We start from the raw sequence: 22,592 nt of genomic DNA on the forward strand, positions 1-22,592 counted from the left end.
TGTTCTTGTTTATGGTGACTGCAAATCATCCTCTCTGGTGGTCAGCTGAAAATAACCAGCTCCTGTCCAAGTGGCCAGACATCACCAAAACTGTATTCTTGTCAGTGTGAAAAAGGAAGAAGGAAAGGGCAAGAAAGCTAAACTCTGCCACTCCTAGCAGAGGATCCTGAGGGTCAGTGCTGAGGATCAGTGCAGGGAAAACTGCCATGTCCATCTTGCACTCAGTGAGGGTACAAAGGAGAGAGTGACGAGCGGCAGAGACCAGCGTTCAGGGCTGTAGTTGTCACACTTCCCAAACTCTCTTGAAGAATTTGGACTTATATATGTTTCATCTTCTTCTTATTTTCCGATCTGCTTCTTGTTTTTTAACAGTGGCTCAGCATCCAGCATAGTAGTATTTGTGCTTGCGAAGTGGCCAGTTCAGTATGCAGGGATTCTCTGCGACTGGCATAGATGCTGGTGCAAGTAATGAAATGGGGCACCATTTGTCACTACCCCACCTTATCTTAATAGACTACTGCTTCAATCCCTCTGTCCTGTTATCCTGGTGAACTGTACTGCCCTCATGTTCACCGGCTAACTCACCTGATGCAAAGCCATTACTTATAACTGACTGAAGGTTGCAGAAATTTGTAAAAGGTATGTCCTTTTGTTGATAAATATCTATATCAAGGTTAATTGAAAATAAAAGGAAAAAAAAAGCATTTATTTTTTTCTTCACAAATTGAAATGTTATAAACTAAAAAACCCAAACAAACAAAAATGTAAGTCCCTCCAGTACCTTTCTATTTTAGTATCTTAGATACTTTGCAGGAAATGGAACTGTATAGGAGGAGAGAATCAGGCAGTGGTCCATCTCATCCATTATCCGAAGAGACACTTCTAAAGAAGACACAGAAAATGCCTCCCATACGATCTCTTGTCTGCAGGGACCATGTGTGTTCTTATTGCATCTTCCCTGTGTTGATGAGCGTAAATGTGTATTTACTATTTCTTAATACTGCCTACTATTAAAAAATCAGTTATCATAAAAGAACACTTTCACTATCAAGACCTATAAGTAGCAGTTACAATTTAAGCTATCCTTGCTAAGGAAGCTGAAAGTACTTTTTCCATTTCTTTAAATTTTAGAAGATACTTTTGCTTTTTTGTCAAATGCATCTTTGTCATGAAATACCTGTAATTGCTACTTCTTGTTGCTGGCTTTCCTTTTTATCTTTTCTGATAGTAACAGTGGAAACTTTAATTGGTTTCACCCGGTAGAAGGAGTGACACTTCTCTCCCTCCTTTAAGGGATATATTTGTCAATTAAGACACTTTGAATATGTATTTGGGAAGCAGTTCCCAGGTGCTGTTTATTGTGCAAATGCCGCATGTTATCTTAGGCATTGTAGTGACAAGTTATACCCTTTTTTATTTTTATTTTGTTTTCAAAGAAACTCAGCCCTTTGTGGCAGCAGGAGGCTGTTCTCATGTCTTTGACTTCCTCTGTGAGAAGGGCTACGTAGTCACCAGGAGGATTTCTGGCGGGCCAGATCAGCCCCTTCCGTGGATGTTTACAGAAGGAAGGAGAGGGGTGTAAGAAACTCTGCCTCTGTTTCTGCCCAGCTCGGATTGGTTGCGGGTTGGCTCACAGATGCAAATTGCATTATATTCTCTCCCTTTGCTGGAGGGCTTTGAAACAGCCAAAGCAAGGTGGTCAGTGAGGTCAGCTCCCTCACTCACCCGCACTTTGCCTGTTAACTAGGCAGTGTAATTCCAAGCTGTTTTTCTGCTTCCTTTTTCAAGGGGAGCGCTTTTGTTCATGCTAGAAAAATATGAAAAAAAATCTCCATTTAGTCTTTGCTTCCACTTTGCTGGAGAGATCTTACTCAATTAAAAAACAGGGGTTACTGGACCTTCTGGTCACTCAAACCCCTAAAACTTTGGACCAGACCCTTCAAAACACTTCAAAAGAGGATTCCAGAGAAAAGCTGTTAAAATTAGCATAAGACCAATGGGCTGGAATGACAAAATGCATCCAATTCATAATCAAAACAATTCTGTCTTTGTGATTTACCTGAAGTTTATCATCAGGAATGTCTGCTGTGCAGGAAAGCATATAGCTACATTAATAACGTTGTCTGCTGTAAATTAACACTGCCTCTTGGTTCCAGATTATTCATCTTTACGTTTTGATCAACTGTAAAGCACAGTATATTGGATCCTATTATATTTCAGCTACTTCATCTCTCATGTTCCTTGTTTCCTTCTCCTCCCACCAGTTGTGCACATCCATCTAAAAGTGGAATTGTTTTATACTAAAAATAAAATTAAAAAGCCCCAAGGGTTTCAGCTTCTGTTGCACTCACAATTGCTCACCCTTTCCAGTCCATGAGCAATCATCATTTAACATAGAACTGAAGTCAAATTTCCTAAAAAGAAAAAAAAAAGCTTGATGACGGAATGTGTTTTCCTGTAAATCACACAGATGGAGTGAGACACAGTGATTGTGATGCAGGGCTGACATTCCTTTACACTGTACAGTCATCTAATATTGGTTGCCATAAACACTATAAATCAGTGCACAGTGTAACTGTGCAATGCAGTTTAAAACATGAGAGTCTGAGGCTGATGCAAGATGCCAGCAATAAAGCATTTACCTCTACCTCAGTTGCTTGTTTACAGCTTGTTTGCTGGCTTTCTAAACTTTCTCATGGTTCACACTTGACATCAATTGGTGTGGCAAAGAGCATAAATGAGGAGGGAAGCAGACGGCCTGGCCAGGGAGCTTGGTCAGATAGCTTCTGGCAGGCCATGACTGAAGCAGATTGTTTTCACTTCTTGAGGCAATTTCTATATAATTTGTGCTTTTTTTCCCCTTTGTATCCTAGAAATAATTTTCAGAGAGTTGGGAGTGAGTGTTTTGATGACTAACGTTAGAAATTCATATGACTTCAAGCCAAAATTACTGACTGGGACATTTTTCTTAGGAGCTGGATATGTCTCTCAGTGTCACCTGCAATGCCTAGGCCTTGAATGGACGACTCTTTAAAAAAAACTTTGATGTTTGTACTAGATTTAAATTAACATTCAAGAGTTCAGACAATCATATAAAAATGTTTTACCTGAGCCTCTCATTTCTTATCAGTGTTTGGTTTGCAAGAACTGTCTGTTGTGTATAGTTCCTCTATACCCTTACTCTTTTCTGACTGAATTTAATTTGCTCCTTTCCTGATCTAGATGTATTGTTTAAGCAAGTAAATATCAACAGACTCTGCTGTGTAGAATGGAGGTCTGAAAGCACTTTGAGAATGGTGGCAGCTCTCTGAAAGATAACGATAATAATAAATTAGTAGAAAGTTCTTAATTTTTTTTGTAATATACCTCAGGGAAAAGCTGAATTGAAGTTTGCATGCCTACTGTCTTCCTTTGGCTTCTAGACTTCAGTTCTAGTTAGTGAACGGCATTAACAGCACTATGTAAAATGTTTCTGCGGTGACCTGTGCTAACCAAGCTCCTATCTCCTGTTCTGAGACCCAGGGGTTTTTTGCCATTCTGAGCTTGCTTCTACTAGAGACATGGCATTTAGAAAGATCTAGGTAATATTCAGATGATGTCTTCTTAAACCGTGAGTTAAAAGCCATTAAAAGCCAACGGTATGACCTGTGAAGGTATGAGCCATCTGAATTATCTGTAGAGAAGAATGCAGCAGATTCCCCTTGCTGCCACATTTCATTGAGCTCCCAAATGCAAAACTTGAACAAAGCAGCCCTCACAATCTGAGGGCTTGTGGAAAGAGTGGAAGGATGTGCCAGCAACCCGCCGCCGCTCACTGCCGTGCTCCAGCAAACGTTCTGCTGAATTTTAGTTCCAGTTAGTTTAGTTTAGTTATGGGAGAAACGGAAGTGAGCAGCAGAGTCATCCCCTGACCAGAGATTTTTCTTGCAGTGCCACCTGATTGTAGTGGGTTTTTGCATAGGGGCTGCACTCTGCATATGGAGCAGCTTGCAGGATAGAGACTGTGTTTTGTAAAGCTGTGCTATGAGATTTTTGGATGAAAGGTTGAAAACTAGGCAATTAAAGTTGATTACTAATTTATGTATTATGATTAGTGCTGAGGGTTATCTCAATAGGTGGATGATACAAAAGCACTGTAACTGTTGCTGTTTAGTAATACCTTATACCTTATAATACCTTATAAAGGTCAGGTCTCCAACGATGGGGGTGCCGCATCAGCACACATCTTTCCTGCTTGCTGTTAACTAATAAAGCTTGGAGGTACAAATCACAGGCACCTACGAGCCCGTTCCCTGGTCCGCTGAATCAGTGTTGAGTCTTTCCACGGAGTTCAGTGGGCGCTAGATCAGGTCCCAAATCCAGAGTTTGCAGGTCTGCATTGCCTGTCATTGCAGAGAGACACAGAGCAGCTAATAATCCAGAAGATTAACCATCTGAGTCGCAACAATCTCCTTCTTTAATTTCTTTCACTTCTTTTTGTCCCTCAGCACAGATTAGCAGCAACTGCTAAACAGTGGTTTTCTGTAGGCTGCTGATGTGGTTTGGCAGGGGAGGTTTTTTAAAGTGTTATTTAAAAAAAACAGATGATTTTCTGTTTTCTAAATCTCATTTTCCTAAAGCTAGGCAAAGTGTTCTCTTCAAGTGCTTCATGGCTCCTTACGTTCATACTGCAAGACACTGATAGAGAGGAACCATTTCAGGATAAAAACAACATCTGTCCATAGGGTTCTTTCTTTAAAACATTTGCAGTTCTTGTCAGGAAAACTCATTTCATTACATTTACTTTACCTTTCTCTTCAGTATTAAAATCTCTTTGTTCTCCTGTCCTCATACTCTAAGCTGAGATGTAGGGTAGCTGTGAGAGGTAAAGGCAAATAAAATCCGCTCTGAATACAGAAGCTGTTAGTGGCATATTCTACAAGTACCAGACTCAGGCAAGATAAGGCTGCTCAGAGTTCACAGTTTGTCATCTGTCACTGAAAGCCTATCTGTAACCTGATTTCATGGGCTGCATTAGCTTAGTAAACACCATGGCTAAGGCAGAGGAGGAGAGAAAGGTTGTATTTTCAGGGTAAATTTGAATTGTTGGTATTGGATGAAAATAAGGCATTTCAAAATTAAAGTATGGAGATAAGGAAGGGAAGGGAAAATGACCATAACTATTTTTTATTGAAGGTGGAGATAATGAAGCTTAATGCTTAAATTCAAATTAGGATTAATAACGGATTGAAAAACCAGACATATGACAGGTAGCACGCAAACTTACTTGCATTATAATCTTATAAAATGACAGGAGTAACATCTGAATTTGGAAACATGTAATATTTGTGTTATCTTTTTGCATTCCTGCTGAAGATAGCTGGTTCTTGGCAGGCTGCAAGTAAGAAATGCTTTGCGAAGGAAAAGAAAAAAACAGTTTATTGGCTTTTTTGGCGTCTGCTTCAATCATGTATTTGTATGTGACGTTGAGGAAGGTAGCATTAACGGTAGCCAGGCAGGGATTGGCCATAGTCATTTTCATCTGACTTTATAAACTTTGCAGTGCTGGTGCTCAGCACCCTGGCAGGGTGTTACGGTATGTCTACGTGTGCAGCGCATCGCTGCGTGTGGGTGCCCACGCTGACCTGGGCTGTGGGAGGTGTGCCGTGCCTGGCTGCGTTTTCATAGCGTTCTGTGTTGTGTGATGCCTAAGAGCCAAGCTCGTTTGCTCAGGGAAATCTCTACTCCAGTGCCCCCCGATGGGTCTTGCTGTCAGGCTCCTGATTATAAAATTTTAGTCTAGACAGTAAAGCTCCAAAGGATCTCCATTCCTATGCTAATTCTTACTGAAGATATTAGATGGCATTTCTTAGTAAAATGTAGGACTTGTTGGACCTTTTTTTTTTTTTAAACCAAGAAGCCTGGAATCTCTTTTGAATTAATATCAGCTCCCTGTTCTTCAGCTAAACTAAGTATCAACTTCCTTGTATACTTGTGCATCAAGAGAGTATCCATTCAGGCCTTAAGCTCTCTTTAAAAATAATGTACACTCTACTAACAAGAAAACATCAACAGTCAAATATTAATTACCTATACTCATTTGGATCCTGAAGATTGTTAAATATTCAGTTCTTAATGGAGAGCTGCAGCATCAATTTTACAGTTTGACTTATATAATGTTGCCAGGTATGTGATACCAGCTGCTGCACCCTTTGTTATAAATCGCTAGATGCACAGTATGTTTCTATCACATAGTCTGTTTATACACTTCCACCTTGGAATTCATGTATTCCATAAAGTATTGAATGATTACTGGGGCATCCAGCTGCAATTTGTTTTCTAAATACTACAGGCAGTGAGACAGACTGTGCCCATGTGGTTGTATATTCTTCTAAGGAAGCTGAAGATCTTGATGTGTGCTACTTCCAGTGTCTTCTAAAGGGCTTTCTAATGTCACAAGCACACGCAGTGGAAAGTTAACTGAGGTGCCAGCTGTGCAGGACTTCAGTTCTTGTACCAAGGAGTATGTTCACTAGGACTGCAAATACTACCTATTTAAAGCATTATGACCTGAACTCTGTTCCTTCTGGAATTCTGTTTTTATCAATAAACTGCAAAGACAGAATTTAGCCATTTACAACCTTAAAAGCTGAATTATAAAGATCAGTAAACAATTGTGAAATTCTCTAAAAGCAGTACAAAAATTCCTCTCTAACATTTAGACTTAGTAAGAGCTCAGATCTATATTTTGGGGTTTTTCACCATGCCTAGCTCTTATCAGTAGTGTAAGTTATTTGTTGGAAATAGTTATTGTACTATTATTAATAGTTATTGTACTATACTAATCATTATTCTTAAATTCAATATGATAGAAATGGAACACTGATATTTCTTTTAAAAGAGGGTTGCAACAATAATTATATGATGTGACATTCTTGATTCTTGCAAAGAAATGCTTCACTTTGCTTGAAGTATAATATAAAAATTAACTGAACAAAATTCTAAGTAAATTATCTGCAGAATGATTCGTGGCTCTAAACTTCATGAACGTTGACCGAAATATCTGAATTTTTTTATTGTGCCAAAAAGAGGTGGAGAAAAAAAATGTACAGCTTACTGTCTTGCCACTTGAAAGCCTGCTCCTGATCAAATACAAGGGTGTTGGATTGCATTAAAAAAAAAATGAGCCTAAAAATGCTAGGATAATTTTTTGAATGTTTTTCTGGTTAGGGAAGTGAATTGAGATTCAACAGCACAGGCTTCACTTTCTTATTCTATTTTGCAGACTATCTATATTACCATTTGTTACTTTTTGTCTGTCACCTGTAAATCTCAGTTCTTTTCTTTAGGGTATGAATAAGCGTACTTGCTTTTATCCTGTCCCTTGTCTCTGCAGATTACCCTCTCTCTACCTGGGACTCTGTTTTAAGTGCTCGTATTCAAGATTCTCCTACATCACTGTAAGACAAAGGAGAAATTCCCAAAGACTTTCTAGGTTCCAAGGGAGAAGTCCAGCTTTAAATAATTCCTTTATCAAAAATGCAAATCAACACTGAGTACTTCTGTCACATACTCTCAATTTGAATATGCTTTGATTAGCCGCATCTTTGATCCCTATGACACACAATGGAATTTACAGGCATAAATGTTTTAGGATTCCTATTAGTTTATTGAAAAAAAAAGTCATGCCAGTCCCTAGAGATAGCAAGACAAATTATCATTGTTGACCTACTGTGCTGGTTTCCTTATTTATATTTATTTAGACTTGATTCACAGTCTTTAAAATGAAGGAAAATAATGACTAGAAAAATATGAAACAGCTGGTAAGCTCCTTACCTATCAGCTGGATAGTTACAGGATTGTGTATGCAGGTTTTGAATACAGAATGATGGTAATAGGTTTTTCATTTTACACCACATTTCAAAAATATCCCCCACTGGAAATGAATTGGAAAGATACATTAAAAATAAAATAACTCCCAAGTTTTGACTTAAACTGACAAAAGCAGGGAGATTCAAAGACTAGCTTCCCCTTCTTTTTCCCCTCATTGTGAGCACTCATTTCACAGTACATTACAGTGCATAGGATTGTGCTCTGCTCTAAGATCTTTTTAATAGCTTAATACAATAGGATGAGTTAATAAAGATGGAGTGACAACTTAAATTCAGAAATTCCTTTTTATTGATGATATAAAACCATCACGTTTGTAACAATTTATTGTGGAGTTTGATATATATTTAACTCTTCTATAGTACTTACAGTCCACAACTGACAAAGAACTTAAGAAAGAATGATAAGTGACATTGGGTTACATTTTTCAAATGTTGTTAAATGAATTAGGAGCCCCAGTAGCACTGACTTTCAGTAAGATTTGGATTCCTAAGTCACCAGATGCTTTTGAAAGAGATAGCCTTTTTATTTATGAAGAAACCAAAGAACTAAATAGTGAAGTGACTTGCACAAGGTTACACAAGACAAATGGGACCAAATCTCCTTTGTCTTGACTCTGAGCCTGGATTTCCAACCAGATGCAAACTATGCCTCTGTGCTGCTAAATGAATTCATGTTGTGCATACCAGTAACTTAGTTTGGTTTAGGCAGCTGGCCTCTGTATCTGTAGAACAGTCATGGAAAGAAAATAAATTTCTTCCATTAGATCCTGGTTCTATGAGATTCTGAGCACTTCATCTGAAGTCAGTGGTAGTTCTCTCATATCTCCATTTCTTATTAGCAACAGAAGTTTTGGTATAAGGCTAATTAAAGAGAGATGCCTGTTGTTGTTAGTGACCTTGGATCAGACCTTGCAATAACTAGGACCATTAAAGCAACAGAGATTAAAGATTGCTCAAGTTAACTATGACAGCTCAGAATATTTTCCCTAGCATGCACATATTATTGAATGTGCATAACAACAGATAGGGTGGAAACAAATAAGATTAATTAGATTCTGCTGAGCCAAATGGCATTTGACACGAATTATACAATATCTGCATATGTTATTAAAACTATGAGTAAGTAAATGCCATTTCTCATCTCCATTTGCAGCATGGTCTATTTTGAAGCACAACAATTACACAGACATGACGTCTGCAGTTTTTTTTCAAAATGTCAAGGGATGCAGATTTTTATTTACTCATGTTTTTAATTGCTTCATGTCCACCCTGTTGGTACATGCCCTTGTGAATGAAGGAACAGTGTTAAGTGAGGTCTGCATGCAACTTTTGTATTGCACAAAATTATTGAGTTGGTTTTCTTTCCCATTATCTTTACATTTGTCTAATAAATTTGGCAGTTCACAAGAGATACTAAGTTGTGACCAGCTTCCTTCTTTCCTTTTGCAAAGTCTCCTAGCCTATCCTCTGTCTTCCTTTTTGTTTGTTGGTATATGCCATAAAAAACAATTCAGGCAGGTCTTTGCATCCAACTGTACTTAAATGTGCTAAGCAGTTGTATACTTTGAAAAATATGCCAAAGAGCATCCTAAATAAAAAATGTTCTCTTCTTGACAACACATTAACATCTGTAAGTTTAGGATTTAATTTGTCTTTCACTATATACCTATGCTCTGAATGGTAGGTGTTGTTAAGCTTGATATATAAATACTACACTTTTGATGAAACTCTTCTGGCCTGAGAATGAAACTGCATTTCCCTCCCGGGGAATGCTGGACCGTTGTTTGCTGTGCTCATCTGCTTGGAGCAGAGGTGAATGACACTTTCAAAGAATTATCCTTTTATCTATCTTCTTCGCACAGCATAGTTCAGCCTAAAATCAACAGATTACTGCTCTCATTATTGTTAATCATATCCATGTTAACCATGATGCTTACAGGATCTCTCAAAATGGGAAAGTGCCTTCAAAGTCTGATTTAACCTATGATATTTTGTAGATACACATTTGCCCTTCTGCTTCAAATGCTATTTATCATGAACATGCACAAAAGCCACCTGATTTGTGCTACGCTTGTCAAGGGAGAAGGGCAAATGCCAAGTTTAAGGGGTCCTCTTGGAGAACTTCCTGCTGATAACTTTCTTTTAAATACCATCAAGGGAGCTCCATCTCCAAGCCCATTCAGACTGTACTGCAGTATTTGTCCAACAGTAGCTTTTGTTTACAAGTAAAGATTTTTTATTCTCATTGTGCTAAGGGGTAAGTACAAAAAAAAAAAAAAAAGAAGCTGAGACTGTCGCATAATTACCCATGAAGTATTTGTATCTAAATTGCCACCCCAACAGGTCTCTGCACAGGTCTCAAAGGTGGTTAGCAAAGGTTTGCATTTACTTGAGGTGTACAGGAGGCCTGCAGCAGGTTCAGGAAACGTGAGCAGCCTAGAATCAAAGAATAAATGAACCTGACTGACAAGGGGTCAGAGAGGGAGTGAGAGGAAAAGGCAGTTTGTACAAGTGTGATGGTGAGATAGCAATCTCTCTGTCTGAAGGCAAACAAGAATAGGCAGACTATGGCTGACACCAACTAGTCAGAATTTTACACAGCTAGAAACAAAATACTTCCATCGGATCTCCTGTGTGAAAGTTTCAGGAGTTAACCTCTGAGGATGAAAAGAAATGAGACATGCCCAAGCAATGTGATTTAGACAACTGGTAAGAAAGTCAAGCAAATTTCAATAGCATTCTCCACCTACCCAAACAAGGCAGATGATCCTCATTGTGGGCTGTACACCACAAAAAATGCAAAGCCCAATCTGCAATGTGCAGCATGCCGTGTCCGTGTAGCTAAGAGGTGAGCTGTGGTTCTACTGTTAATTCCTGAAACTAGCAGAAGAGGAGACATTGGTAAGAATGAGCATGAACTTTAATGACACTGCAGGATACCTTACAGGGCATTTTTAGAGGACAGAGAACATGGCTGAAGGAGAGGAATGTATAGGAGTTTTCCTTGTGAGATTTTGCAGGATATTCAGTGAGCCACTGAAAAGGAAGGAGAGGACACTGCATGGCCTTCATCTTTGTCAAAGGAGGACTGGTGTCCAGATGCTTGTCTTGCTAGTGGTCAGCAGAGATATATGTGATAACAAACAGAAAGTGAAAAGAGATAAAAATGAGTGCCCATTTTGCACAAAATTAGGATGTTGAGAACAAATTGATCTATGCAATTAAAAACACAGAGAAGTTCTTTAATTGCATATATACCCATGCTAAGTAGCCTGAGCATTAAACAACAGAAACCAGAATTGCTCATTACCAAGCATAATTTCAATCTTTTGCGTATACTTCTGAGATATGGTGGAAAGATCTGGTGCGTGACTGCATTGTTGAAGTTAATTGTTCTGAGTAACTTTGGATGAATTCAAGTGGGAAGCAAAGAAGGAAAGAATGACATCCCCTGTAGCATGACCTTACCTCTGACTCCTTGGCAACTTGGAAGCAAATGTGAGTTCTAGGAGATAAAGCAGAAGTTGCCAAAGTCATTGTTATCAAATACTGGCCCCCAAATCACACTGGAGAGCAATATGATGGGTCCCTGAGGCATTTCTTAATATGGTAAGAAAAAGTCGTCTTGGGGGGTTGTAGTGACAGATACTGGAGGCCTCAAGTGGTCACTGCTCACAAGCCTAATAAAAATTATGGCTGATAATTTCGTAATACAGAAAGTGCCGTGTCTAACATGGATGAGTCTGTGTTAGATGCTGTTATGCCAGAAAGAAAAATTAATGTATTACAGGACTGAAGATTGCTGATATTTTAGGAGTAGAGGATTATGGCTTGATTTCATCTGTAATATGCAAACAGAATAAAGTCCAAATCTGTCATGGATGTATACTAGTGATTTTAAAAGGGCTAATTTCATAAAGCTTAAAATAATTATGTGTCACATTGATTTGAAGAAATAATTAAAACTGAAAAATTTTAATAATCGAAAACTGTGTAAGAATATTTTACTAGGTACTATGCAGAAATATTTCCACAGATGAGAAATACTTGTAATATGGCCAGTGTTAAACAGCAGGCACTAAACTGTCATATTTAAATTGGCAGATCTGGCTAGGCTGCATCCTTGACTTCTAAGATGTTGGCCAAGAAACTGTCTGGGCCATTACTATTGATTTTCAGGAAGTCTTAGAATACCAGGAAATGTTCAGAGGACTGAAAGAAAGCTGGTGAACTAAGCTCGTGTCACTATTTAGGAAGCTCAGTAGGACAACAGAGGGAGGAATATGTATCTCCTTCTGATACTGAGGGAGAAAATAATGGAAAAGCTGATAAAAGATTTGATTAATAAATTTGATTGATATGATTAATAAGTTAAATGTGAGTAATTAATATCATTGAACAAAGGCTTGTGGAAAGTAGTTCTCTCTTTTTTGAGATGTAATAACATGCATGGCTGATAAACTTTAAAGAAACCCTTCTCATAAGTCATTTCATAAGTCATTTCATAAGTCTTTTCATAAGAATTTACCAAGGACTGTGGTTCATTCTCCACCAGTCAAGTGAAGATGGGTTTTTTTGTGTAAGACTTGTATAAGGCTTGCTGTAATACAACAAACAAAAAACCTCAGGGAAGCCCTGCAGACTATTATTATTATATTCTTATTATTACTATTTATTATATTAATATTTATATTGTTATTATTATTATTATATTTTTAACAAGATAAATGGTGCAAATGGCTTTATTATCTGTGAATTTGTGGTAAAAATCTGTCCCTGGCCCTCCCAAAGCCTTGCATCATGCTATCTTTTCCTCCTTCTTGAATCACTGTGGTCCTGAACTGCAGCACACCAGGAAATTCATAAAATTCCAGTAGTCCTTATGCAGCAAAGATGCATAAATTCACATGAGTTTTAAGTAAGTAAATCATCAAATTGTTGGCTGCATTGGTATTTGTTACCTGTGTTCAATGAGATGCTTAAATTCTTAGCTATTTTGTTTAGCGCTTACCTATCTGTAACATTCATGCTGTTCGATAAAGATCAAAGCTTTTTTTTTTGTGATTGGGTATCAGTGCATGCTGCATAGCTTTGGGCTGTATTTTCTTTTCTGTCATAGCTTCAGGCTATTCTTAGCTCTCTTTAGCTACAACCACCCCCTTTGACCAGATCAGGTTATCAAAGAATCTGCATATGGCAAGGTTTAAGGCTGGGATGGACTCTTTGATACTGTCTGCACATGTGTCTTTTCCTCTGCCCTTCCACTGTGTAAACCTATATGGAGTTCGTTTTGTACAAAACATAGAGAATATACCAGATAAGGCAGGCTGAGGAGAGATAGAGGAAGCCTTATATTTTAAATTAATGTTTTTTCACTGTGGCAAAAAAAAAAGCAAAAAATGTGGTGAGAGCAAGCTAGGGACAGGCCAGGAGAGAAGTCAAAGCCATATAATTGCCGGGAAGGACTGTAGTATTGAGCTTTGTATGTTAGTTTATCCTATTACAAGAGAGGACAGTGAACCAGAAAGTCAGACTGATGTAATAATTTATTATAGGTAAAAATTCATCTCTAAGTTTAAATAGTCAATATATATAACAGTATGATAATTATATAATAAATAGTTATATAGTTAATATCCTATATATAAAAACATATATAAAAATATATAATTTACAAGGCATATCATTAAAAGAGATCTACTCAAAAATGGCATTTCTTTCCAGAACAGTCTCATTTTTGAAAACAAAACAAAACAGTCTAGTTCCTGTTTGGGTGGATACAATTTTTTGAATATTTAACTGAACTGAAGAATTCAGAAAAATTTCCCTGCAATGTGCAACTCAGTGAATCTGAAACATAAATTTTCATTTCTACTGGCTTTCCAAGTCCCCAGGATGGTGATGGCCCAGCTGTCTGGTTGTTCCTGGAGGAGGGAGACCCAGGCACCCGTCACCTGGAGAGCCACGGGAGCTCAGACCGGCAGAAAGTCAGCAGACTGCCTTGACTGTCTCTTTACCCCAGCTCTACTGTTAAGTTTCAAATGACCCGACACATTCTCAGAGCACAGTGTCACAGCTTCTGACCAGCCATTTTCTATTTCCTAGGGATAGACAGTATCTTCTTACTGTGACTGAGAGTCCGGAAAGCTAGTTTTACACCTGTTTTGCCCCTAAGGTGCACTGTGAGCCCTAATAAATTACTTCTTTTCTCTGTCCTAATAGGAAAGTAGTGACAAAGGAATCACATCGACTCATATACTGTAGAGCTTCGGGATTTACTTCTGTTGATACCTGCTACTTTATATTCCTGTTTGTCTCATTTCTATTTTTCTTTCAGATTACCCAGTTTAGTCTCTTCCTCTTTTTTCTGGAAATAGATGAGTCTGGGCCCTGCACAATACATTTGCCAGACATTCTGACTGTTATTCAACAAGATAGATCAATCCCTGATGGATATATAAAATATCAGGTTCCAAATAATAAAAATTTATTTATAGTTTGAAAAGTTTAATTTTGAGTGTTCAGATAGAGATAGGCAATCAGAGTTAGGCATCTGAATGCAGGACAGACTTACAATATAAATTAATTCTGTCCCCATTTTTATCATTTTGTCTGAGTAATATTTAATTTATAGCTGGAATATTAGTTTTATTTAAAGATTAGCTGCAGAAGTAAACCTTACATTGGTTTAATTTGTAATATCTTGAAAACAGATCATGACTCAAGTTTTGTAGCTCAAATATGAAAAATCTTGTCCATCACTCTTCTCCCCACTCTTTTCCCAGCCTCCCCTGAAAAACAAAGAGCTCTTGGAAACTTGAAGACAGTAAATGCTCTTTGCAGTGATCAGTGATTGCTACTAGCAATGTGCACAGTGCCAGAATCTAATGAATGTTTTCTGATGGTGCTTACATCATATCTCATATTCTTCTGAAATTGCCACTGAATCAGGTCATGGTTTGTGAGATCTGCTGTTTTGAAAAACACTGTATTGCTGTGTTGGTGGAAGCTTGATTCTCTAGTTTCAGAGTATTTATATGAATGACTGCTTTGTTCTTTATCTATCTGGGAAAAAAACCTGTGACTATTAGGAAAAGCATCTCGGAAAAACCTGTGACTCACGTGAGTTCTGATATAACCACTGTGCCATCATCACCTAAAAGTCAGCTACTATGTGGCGGTTGTTGGGGAATATACTGTTTTATCACATGCTGATATATATAGGTATCTACAGGACTCGATAGACCCTGCAAACTTCTTACCTCATTTGATCTCAGAGAGGAATTTTATTTCTTTATGGAATACCCCTCTGTGCTCTAGTGATGCAACTACTTATATATGGTTAGCTGACGATCACAGGTTAATACGAGTGTATAACCAAGGATCATTATTGTCTGCAGCTCTTGGGGTACACTGACTAGTTATTAAGCAGGAAATAGTATTAATAACACTTTTTGGTATTGCTGACATGCTATGTTTCATCATAGCAAGACATTTCAAACAAGGGAATTAGTAGCAATGCTTGGACAATGGGTTGCCTGGTAATTGATGTAAATAGCTTGGTTAATGACTCTGCTAAACCAAAGTGGCATGTGATTGTAATGGAAATGCTACACTGGTTGGAAAACAAGATATTAATTTAGAACATAAGGACAAGAAGAAATAATGTTTGGGGACTGAGTAAAGGGCATTCAGTTTCTCAAGGCTCATTTCCTTTTTCTGTAGTACTCCATTAACCACAAGATGCTATCATGATTTTTAATGACCCCAATGTTTTTGCCTCAACAACTTTGTCTGGTAGACAATTCCAGACACCTGTGATGGTCTACATGATTGATAGCTTGTTTCCTTGGGCCTGTTTGGATTTTATTCTTTAATCTTATATCAGAAGCTCATTGGGAATCACCACTATGAAGGAAAAATTCCCTTCAGTTCTCATCATACTAAAAAGTGGCTGGAATAAAGACACATTTACACTGATGCTCTACATTTAATGGCACTGTGTAATTTCATTTCTTTTTTATTGAGTAACACTCTAAATCAGTTTTCAAAGACTGTCTCAATATGTTTTAAGGAACTTACTGGTGCTGGAGTTCCTAGTTTTTTGGGTGAGATGTTTAGATCTGAGTTTTTATGATAATTAAATCTCCCGTGACAATTTAAACCATCTTAGGAATGTATTCTTCCTAGGAGGTGTTCAATAGAACTGTGATATGAGCAGTAATGTACTAGCTAAGGAACTTCTTCTGTAACTGTTGTACATTGCATATTTTTCTTCTATTCTGTTTTTAAAATGTAGTGCACAGTATTTTTGTATGCTGGAAAACAACTGCCTTACTTCATGCAGATATTGGCACAGACATCCTTACAAGTCCTGTTTTTTCTCCATTATGGTGCAAAAATAGATGTATTTGTATTTACATATTTATGATGCAGTTTTGTCCAGAAATGCCAATCAGGTGTCACAAAAATCCTGTTAATGAAGATGTCTCTGTGCTCTTGCAAAAGAAGAATGCTGCTGCTGTTACTGAGTTGTCTGGAAGAAATCCACCAACTGGGCATAATCACTCAAATATGTCAACTTCTAAACATTTAGTGATGGCCTGTTACCATAAATTTTAAAGCTGACCCTAACGAATACATACAGTCCCTAATATGTCAGCTGTTGCAAACAAGTTTTGGATTTCCCCTTGCAGAAGTAAGGTTTTGATTGACAAATTCCTTGTACAAACCTTTTTCACATCCTTGCTTTATTTAAATTTGTAATAATTTTAAAATACACTTCATGTGGTCTTAGGCAAAGCAGACTGTAGTAATTAATTATATGTGCTGGAAAGATTTACATTTCATCATGAAACTCTTAGCGTGCTTCATTCTTTAGTGGATGTTTTGGCAGATGCTTAAAAATGCAGTGACCTTTACTAAACATCTGCTGATGAAAGTTTATCCATTCCAAGAGAGAGAAAGAGAAGTGCCTGGGTTGAAAATTCAACTTTTTCAACCTGAAAATACACAGTACAAGGTGATTCTGGCTCCCCCAAATGTTTGGAAGGTATTTTGTTTTTAAGACAGGATGGAAATAAACTTAGAAAGAGAAGGATATTGTAGAGAAGTGACATTGTTGTTCTCTGCACGTATCTATGGAAAACAAAGAATGTATACATTTTGAAGTATATGCTGTAAATATATAAAGGTGCTTTGTTTCTACTGTATCTTGGCATATATTAAGAGCAGAGTCTTATGGCTGAAGCTCCAGCACATGCACAACTCTGAGGTTAATGCTCTTTTGTTAGCCTGGCTCTTGTGGTTTGCTCCATACCTGAATGGTTAATTCACCCTCTTGTATTCCCACCGTGCAGAAGATCAGGCATATGCTGCCGTGACCTGAAAGGGACATTATAATTGTGAGGTGCATAGATAAAAAAGGCCACATTTAAAGAATAAAAGAAAAAGGCAAAACCACATTTCATGTTTCTGAACAAGAAGCATTTTGTAAAGTAAACTGAAGCTGATACTACAAACAAGCATGGGAACTTCATATAACAGATTGCTTTAGGACTAAATGGAGATCAGAAAATGGTGAACTCAATTTATTATCCTCTGTGCACATTATACAAACCATTTGGGTATTGACCCAAGAGGTGAGGGTCGTTATATCTCATGAAAAGCAAAGGATTATCTACCATACTGAAAAACACTGATAGTGGAAATTGCTTTTTTATTAATCCATGCTTAAATTCCCTGTCTCTAATTTTTGTGACCTAAATAGTTGTTCAATGGGAAACTTGAGTACTCTCTAAACTCTGTGTGAGATCTTTGTTTACTTTTGTCATTTGGAAAGACTGCACCACCTAATACTTATACTCCGTTAAAATTGTATACATTTTTACACATGCTAAGCCTAGCACAAATTGTTTCTTGTTAAGCTGCTGGTGTTTTTAAACTGCTCTCCTCAGCAGACACTTTGCCTGCAACAGTCCTATCTGCGCTTCTGTTCTGCCAAACAACCTAATGTTCCTTCACTGCCATGGGCAGCTCTGGATGCCTAATACACAGCCCTTTAGGGTGAATGAAGTAACCAGTGGCCAAAAAAGTAGATTTAATTACTATGCGATAAAATGGAAAAAGTAAAAGCAAAAAAGGGTATCTCCTTTCCAACAGGCTTGGAAAAGCAAAATAAGGTGTTGCCCAAAACCAGTGAAGTCAGTAGGAACCTTTTGGTCAACTGCAGTGGGTTTTGGATAAGGCCCAGGATGTGAACAGATGACTGTTATTATGCATGGCTATTATTTAGCCCCCCTTTTTATTAGCGAGAGGATTACTGAGAAAACGCTGACCACCTGCTGTTTAAGCAGTGAATTGTTGTTTAAGAATTTTGGTGGGGTTTTGATCACTTACATCTCCATGTCTCTTAGGTTACTTGAACTATTTTGGAAATTATTGCAGAAGAAGGGGCTGGTGGGGATTGGCTGCTGGAAAAGCCAGGTGAAAAGAATTTTTCAAAATATTCAGAGTATATGAAACAGGGGATTTGTAATGGGGAAGTGCTTCTCAAATGTGTGTGTGGTGGGGGCAAGGAGTAGGGCTTGGTGTAGTGTTAAAAGGCTCGACTCTGAGCAAGTGGGAATATTTCCAAAATCACTGTTGTGCCTTAGAAATCTTAAAAATAGAACTTAGGTGCCCTGTTTAGTTGGGAGCTTCTATTGATTGTATCCCAGAAGGAGTAGAGGAAAGCTTGGGGACTTAAAAAAAAAAAAAAAAAAAAAAGTAATTTTTGCAAGAGTGTGTTTGCTGTGATAACTTGGAAAAGTTTTGATGCACTTATTAGGAGTATATTCTAATCCCACTTGTGGTTTCTGCTGGCTCTGGTATTCTTCACTGCCTGCTTTAAACTGTTGTGGAGTATTTCTGTGCCTGTTGCTAAACAGGTGCCATCTATCACTTCAGAGGTGGGTGACGTTATTCTTGTGTATAGATATATCTTGTAAAGCACTTTGGGATCCTTTGGGATGAAAGGCGCTATTTAAATCTGAGACTTTATTATTGTCTGTCCTCCTCTACAAATAAATCATCTTGCAAAATGACTGTGGAAGAAATTACTCTTGCATAAATGGATTCATCCTGCTTTCCCACAGAGAGATGAGAAAAACTTTATAATAACTATCAAATTGTTTTACAACCAAAACATTGCAATGGTTGAGTAGTTTCCTACTTGTGACTTTGATAATGAGTTTTTGAAAAGTAACAGAAAATGTTTCTAGAAATTGGAAAATAAGATTAGCATATCTGATATGTAGGATTCTTTGTTAAGTCAAGTTATTTCTTGTTTGGGTGATAATAGCTGTGCCTTTGTTAATTATTATTTCATATTGTCATTATTAGGGCATTAATAATTTATAGTAAAAGCTGCTTCTTCCTGCTATGTAAATGTTTTCATTCTTATTCATCAGATCCTTGTTCCATTATTAATATGATTCATAAATACATTACATTTAAATTCTCTGATAGGAGATATGTGCTACTATATTTTTCCCTTTTGTTTGGAAATGAAGTAAAACAAGCATGAAGGCAAGGGAGGATGTCCAGAGAGTTTCTAGGGGTTGTACCCACACCTCCAAAACAAAGCAGAGATATAATAATAACTGAACAACTCTTATGTTCTATTTGGTAAATGTTTATTCCTATTTAATGATTTGCCAGCCTGTCACATTTGCCCATTAAGTGGTAATGGCTTACAGGTTTCCAGATGCATATTACAAACAGCAGGACTGTAATGTGGCTCTCCTGTATCCAGAGGAACTTGCAGAGAGACACTATCTCCACCTTTCCCAGTTTCTCAGTGTTTTACTGTAACCTATATTCTGGATAGCTGCACTTGAGGAGTTTACAAGAAGCCTACCAGTTGATCAGGAATCAGTTGATTCCTCAGTTTGAAAGAAAATAAGATTCTCAGAAGAGTTCATGAGTTACACAGTTAAAAATGTTTTGTAGGGGGCCTCTGACAGAACAGAGGCTTTCACCTGGAGGCTATTTCTTCACGTCTACCCCAGGTTGCTAATGACTAAAATTTTGTTGCCATCTGGCTTTCCAGTGATGTATGTGAATTGAAAAATGGAAATATGAGAAGGAAAAGGGGCTTCAAATCTCAGTATCTCTTGTAGCAATGCAGACAGGCAGGGCTAATACATATGGAAATTCTTAAAAATACCATCCTGAGGTTATTTTCAGTTTTCATACTTGCAGATTAACAGGAGCTGAGAATTTACTGAGCACTGAGGCCAGACCCCTGCTATCACAGTCACCTGGACCCTTTTTCAGTTTTATATTAAAATTAGTTGGGATGTGTAGACCCTGTATCCTTTTGGAGAACTGTTTCAGAACCTCACTTCTTAGGTATCTCTTAATATCAAGTTTAAACATATGCACAGTGAGTTTATATAACTGCTTCTGCTTGCACCAAAAATGCTGTTACCTTAAATAGCTCTTTTCTGCATATTTACATGTTGGAGGATTTTTAGGCAAAACTTGTATAGCCACTCATCTTTCTAGGCTAAATGAAGCAAACTCCTTTTGTCTCCTCTCCTAAGGTAGGCTCTGTTTCCTGTATCTTCCTACGAGCCCTCTCTGTATCTGTCCCTCTTTGCACGAGTCTTTCTTGATTGAGGGTGACCAGAACCGGGCACAGCATCGTGCCCACACAGAGCCGATGCTCCACAAGTGCGGTACAGAGCCTTACTGCTTCCCCCACTCTCCTGCTGGAGTGGCCCAGCCTAGACCATCTGAGAATGCTGTTTGCCTTTCTCATGGCTACATCTACTCTTTTTAGTTGAAGAGATACCAATTCACAGGAAATTCCTATCATTCATCTTACTTGTTGCTAAGTTGTACAATTACTTGTGCCCCCGCTGACTGAGCCTCAGCCTCGCTGTGGCAAAGCCTGTCTCAGTTAGGAGGGGCTAGTGATAACAACAGCCGGTGCCGTATGTGCAAGTTCGCGTTCTGTCTTATTAAATTTCATAACATTTATTCCAGTCCTAAAGTTTACCACATGTTCATGCAAGCTTTGATCCTACTTCATACTGGCAATTCCCTTGGATTTTGTCGCAGCAGCAGATTGCATTAGCTCTTTTCTGGGTTTTGTGTTAGTAATTTGAAAAGAGAAAACCTGCAGCATAAAAGGCACTTTTTGTATCATGGCAAATGTAAGTGTTCAGGACTTGCTCATAATAATCATTCTATCAGCCCTCACCTAACACAAATGAATATCCAGTTGAATGATGTTTGGATTAGGTCTTACAGATGGGAAATATAATAAGCAGCTTCTTAAAGAACAAACAAACCCCCAATTCACGACCAAATACTTTTCTTTATAACAGGTTATAAAGAAGCAAAACACTGCTCTTGGATTCTGTGCTTTTAATGCTTTAGATGTTTGTAAGTTCAAGAGCAATAAATGTTAAACTTGGAGCAAACAGAAATTAGTTTTATGTCAGCTTATCTGTACCACGATACTGCGGGAAAAAGTCATTTATTTTTTCACTGGTTCAGAACAAATATTTTTTACTCAGGCCATGGAATAATCAGGAAGAGTCAGCTTATTTGTTATGATTCTGTTGCATGTACCAGCACTTCTAACCCCAACCATTTGGCTATCATATGTCAGCAGCAAATCATATAGACGTCTTAAAAATCACATTTTAGGAAAGTATGTTCTGATGTCTTTTTTATGTTTTCTATTTGGATTTGGAATGAGTGAGCTTCCTGTTTTCAGAGAGGATTTTTTCCATCTTTCTCTTTTTGAAACCCCTTTTCCTCTCTTCTTCCTCTTTCCCCTTTCAAGATTCTCGTGTGATCATATTGGGTCACCTGGATAATGGCTGGGTGGGTCTGGAAAAGCGCATGACTCTAGCATGTGGGAGATGGTCTAGTGTTCCCTCAGCTTTCAGTTCTCTAATGAAGACCTGATTGCAAAACAGCCCTCCCACCTTCTCCAGTTTCATGCTCTTCTGAGCACTCTTCAGTGCTTTTTGCTGGAGTGATGCACAGAAGAAAGCAGCTGTATTTGAGTCCCCTGTAAAGACTTCCGGGAAGGAAAGAAGTCCATAGTCCCCTGTCACCACTCTCCTGGGAAAATACCAACAAGAGAAGGCATTTTGAGGGGAAAAAGAGTTCAGTGGTCCCGTTGTAGCTTTGATTGCGTCGGTGTTCCAAAATGAAAGACAGTACGTCACGGGATTCCCTCTGCAAGGACCTTCCTGTTTAGAGTCCTCTATAGAAAATGGCCAGGGCCTGTGTTGATATCCAGCGCGCCATGAGAGGGTGTTACAGAGGCTGATGGCAGCAGTGAATAAACGCTGTCATGTGCTATCATGTAGATGTAGCAGGATGGGTTAAAGATTTTGTTTGTTTTTCAGCTGCATTATTGTTTTTTGTGAATCTGAAACACATGACTGTTAGAGAGAAAGAAACCTCGCAATCAGCCTGGTTTGAAACACTTACTTAAAAATACCTTTGGATTTTTGGAAAAGCTCTGAAATTTGGTTACCGGCATTAAAGCTTTGACCCAAGATGGTTTCCATTGCTAGGACTGGAATGTATGAGGTTTTATTATCATAACAGTACTTGAATTGCCAATATGTGAGGAAAAAGTCAATGAGTATTATGTATTACTGACACAGTAGGATAGTTATTTGTCCTTTCTATACATAAACATCATGACAT

The sequence above is a fragment of the Apteryx mantelli genome, chromosome 17 (genome assembly GCF_036417845.1).
Source record: "Apteryx mantelli isolate bAptMan1 chromosome 17, bAptMan1.hap1, whole genome shotgun sequence".
Taxonomy (NCBI): Eukaryota; Metazoa; Chordata; class Aves; order Apterygiformes; family Apterygidae; genus Apteryx; species Apteryx mantelli.